The sequence below is a fragment of the Pteropus vampyrus genome, unplaced genomic scaffold (assembly GCF_000151845.1).
Source record: "Pteropus vampyrus isolate Shadow unplaced genomic scaffold, Pvam_2.0 Scaffold36, whole genome shotgun sequence".
Taxonomy (NCBI): domain Eukaryota; kingdom Metazoa; phylum Chordata; class Mammalia; order Chiroptera; family Pteropodidae; genus Pteropus; species Pteropus vampyrus.
Genome location: NW_011888817.1, coordinates 12,337,291 through 12,341,176, shown reverse-complemented (window position 1 = coordinate 12,341,176; position 3,886 = coordinate 12,337,291). Strand labels below are relative to the sequence as shown.

The 3,886-nt window shown below is 54.1% G+C and overlaps 1 long non-coding RNA gene across 1 annotated transcript; it reads left to right on the top strand.

Moving 5' to 3' along the window:
* The first annotated feature begins 208 nt into the window (after positions 1 to 208).
* Positions 209 to 3,885, top strand: LOC105290638. The gene is made up of 3 exons (XR_895771.2): positions 209 to 348; positions 1,559 to 1,613; positions 3,833 to 3,885. It is a non-coding gene; the product is annotated as an uncharacterized LOC105290638 (long non-coding RNA).
* Position 3,886: the final 1 nt, after the last annotated feature.

The following is a 3,886-nucleotide window of genomic DNA, read 5'->3' as shown; positions in this document are numbered from 1 at the left end:
TCAAAGCTTTGAGGTCAGGAAATCCGGAGACAGAGGAGGGGGACATTGTTGCCACATCCCCCAGCCCCTTTAAGACCCCCGAGGCAGGAAGACTGCCTTGGCCTCACCAGCTTCCCTCCCAGGCTCCTTCCTGGGAGGAAGGAGCTGCCTGTACCCCAGCGACAGGGCAAGGGAGGGAAGGAGGCTGGGCAAGTGTTGCAATCCGCAGCCCCTGGGCCTGTCAGAGGCAGAGCCATTAACGACAGGGCTGGGGAGAGAAGCGGGACTGTGGCTGTTTTCAGGAACTTGCCTGAAAAAGAGAGCAGAGACAAAGAATGCGAAGCGGCTGTGGGGCTGCAGGCTCCAACCGTGAGTAGGGGAGCCCCAGGGAGAGTTGAGCCTTGGCCTCGATAGGGACCTGGAGCCACAGAACCACTCCCCGCTCCCGCCACGACCCAGCTCTGCCGAGTGCCTGTATTCAGGGGACCGAGGCCTGCGACCAGGGCTCTTGCTTTTAGGGTTTGTCCCTGGGAACCAGGAGTCCTGGACACTGAGTCTCTTTTCCCAGGGATGCCCCCACTTTTTCTAGGCGTTGTATCAGGGAACATTTCCTTGGGAACATCGAGCTCAGGGAAGGGCGTAGTAGTTTACCGTCTCTGCATCTCTCTCTCAGAACCCGTGCGTCCCCACCTCTCTGTGTCTCCATCTCCGTCTATTTTTACTCGCTGTTCCTCCTCAGCCCCTCTGGCTTGCATGGGTCCTGAGTTTCTCTGTCTCAGAGTCTTTCCGTGCCTCTCTTTGTCTGTCACGTTTCCCTCTCTCTTGAATCATAAACTCTCTCGAGTGTCTCTCGCTTATCAGCCTCCGAGTGCCTCGGTCTCTGTGTCCGCATCCTTGTGTCTCGGGCTCTTTTCTCTCCTTGTCTCTGGATGTCTCTCCTGCCCCAATCTTTATCTCCGTGGGTCTCTGGCATTTCGGCTTGTGTGTGTCCTTTACTGTCCTACGCTGTCTGCCTTCTGCCTCTTTCGTTCTGGAACGGCCTCTCCCTCTGTTCATTCCCAGCGCCCTCCTCCCCGAGCTCCTCTTCCCACAGAAACGCCAGGGGAGAGAGGGGCGTGAACGGGAGATGGGAGAGCGAAGGGAGAAGGTTGAGTGGGGAGAAAACAGAGGGGAGCTTTAGAAAAGGGGTGTGATGCAGCGACTCCAGAGGCAGCACAGTGTGCCGGGACTCGGAGTCAGGAGAGCTGAGGTGGCTGCATTGAAGGGGAGCCCGAGGGGCCAAGGAGCTGGAAGTAGGGGACCCAGAAATGGGGCCTTGAAACTACACGGCATGACGGAGACAAAAGCGAGGTGGCGATCCTAGAGGCTGTGACCGTGCAGCCTGCAGGCAGGGGAGGGGGCGCTGAGCTATGCTGGGTTCTGTTAGGTGGTACCGCGATTCGTGGTGCGTGGAAATAACATGGTTATTGAGTGCTTCCTCCATGTGGGCTCCATGCTAAGTGCTTTTATCATAGGTCATCTCGTTTCATCCTCACCACGACCCTGAGAAGCAGGTGCTATTGTTGTCCCTCTTCCACAGATGGGGAAACTGAAGCTCAGAAAGACGAAGTAACTTGTCCGAGGTCACAAAACTGGTAAGCGGCGGACGTGGGGTTCAGATCAGGTGGTCTGACTCATAGCTGGGCTCCCGACTTCTCTGCATACTGGCCCCCAGAGAGGAGACCATGCTCCAACAGGTCCCAGATCCCACTCAGCTGGGCTGGGGGCACCCAGGGCTACGTGGGGGACCAGGGACTGATGCCAAGCATGCCAACACCTCACGCCCAGCCTGGCCTCTTGGGGTTTGGGGTTTGCTTGCCCACTCTGGACAGAAGCCAGTGGTGAAGTGGTCTTTCACTGGGCACACGCTGGGCCTGAAGCTGACCTGTGGAAGGGCAGCAAGGCTGAGTATAATCAAAAAGCGCATGGATACAGAAACCTGTATGTATCCCAAAATCTGAGCCAAAGAGGCTAAATCTTCCCCATCAAGTGTGTGTGTGGGGAGGGGAGGGAGTGGATAATCAAACAGGTGTGCTATAGTCAAAAGGTTGCTAACCACTGATTGGTAGACTGGGGTTGCTCTAAACTGTACACATTACACGTTTCTCACTGCACAAAGCTACCGGCTTAGGGGCAAGTGGAGGCTGAAATCCAGCCTGCTCTCCAGTTGCCAGGTCCTAGTGTGAAGCCACATCTGTCCAGAAGAAGGGGTGCTTTTTTCCTAATTTATAAAAAAGTGACTTATGGGCTAACAGTCACCTGGTATCCTGACACAGCAATATATATAGATAGGCCAGGGGTTTGGGTAAGGCCCCTGCCAACAGGAACAGCCTGGGTATCTAGGCAGTTCTTATTCACACCTCTGTCTAGGAGGAAGAGAAAAGGGAGAGAAGCTTTCTCCCTCCTGAGCACAAGGGATCTGCTGGGACACCTGCCTGTATGTGTTCGTGAATGTACATGCAATTACATTCAGCAATTGGCAGGCAATTCCCACTGTCCTGCCACCAAGAGTGTCAATTAGGGCTAAAGGATCAGGTGTCTGGCCTAAGACCTCAGCAGGAGCAGAGTGGAGGGTGAGGCTGGAAGCTCCCCTAGCAGGGAACTTCCAGCTAGGGGAGCTCCCCTAACTGGGCTCCTGACTTCTCCGCATACTGGCCCCCAGAGAGGAGACCATGCTCCAACAGGTCCCAGATCCCACTCAGCTGGGCTGGGGGCACCCAGGGCTACGTGGGGGACCAGGGACTGATGCCAAGCATGCCAACACCTCACGCCCAGCCTGGCCTCTTGGGGTTTGGGGTTTGCTTGCCCGCTCTGGACAGAACTTCCAGCTAAGGGAGCTCCTCTAAAAGGAAACTTTTGCATTCTTCCTGAGACTAGAACTAATGCTCCCTCCACTCAGGCACTATTGCCATGACTACAAGATGCTTGACCCCAGAGGTCTGTGCCCAAAATTGGGGGTGTAATAGATATCCTTTCAGTCCACCTTTCTCTCCATCCATCACCATGGCAGCCGGCTTCCCACAGGTGTAACCTGACAGCCCCTGGCCTCAGCTGCAATATGGAGTTGTCCCTTTCTGCTAGGGAGCATCTCTGATGCTTTTGGCATGGCTCACCAGGAGAAGCTGTCTCATACTCATGCATGTGCAACCTGGATGTGCCAGGGGTTAACACCCCGAGAAACATCTTTTGACCAATGGGGACAGGGTTAGTGGATAAATGTTCCCATCCTCCCTCCCATTCAAGAGGTAAACTGTCCCTTGGGTAGACAATTCTGAGGCATGTTCTACCCGGCTCCTTGAAAAATTCCAGCAAGATTGAGTCTCAGTTGTCGATAGAGGTGACCAGCTCGAAAACATTCCCTTGTGTCGGCTTTCCCTCCTTACCTGTTTCATTCTCCTTATTCCCTCACTCTTTTCTTGTGATCTTCTTAAAATACTCTACTTGTATGCAAGCCCTCGTCTCAAGCTCTTCTTTATGGAAGGAACCCGGCTAAGACAGATGGGAAGGGGGAAGAATGCTATTCCTTGCTGCTCCTTTCCTTGCTCTGTCCTGGAAGGCAAGTATAATAACAACGGTGACTGTCACTTATAGTCATTTCCTATGTGCCAGGCACACTGTGCAAAGCCCTTGGCCTGCATGATTTTCATGTCTTCTTCCCAAAGCTCTATGTACTATAGGCTGTTACCTCCATTTTGCAGACAAAGAAACTGAGGCTCACAGAGTCAAGTAACCTAGCCAAAGCCACACTGTGGCAAAGCAAGGATTAAGCTCAGCTCTGACTCCCATGACCTTAACCACCCCCCTCTGCCTCCAGGTGAACACCAAGTTGGCACTATGGCGGGGCTGGGAAACTGGAGCCTGACCAGAG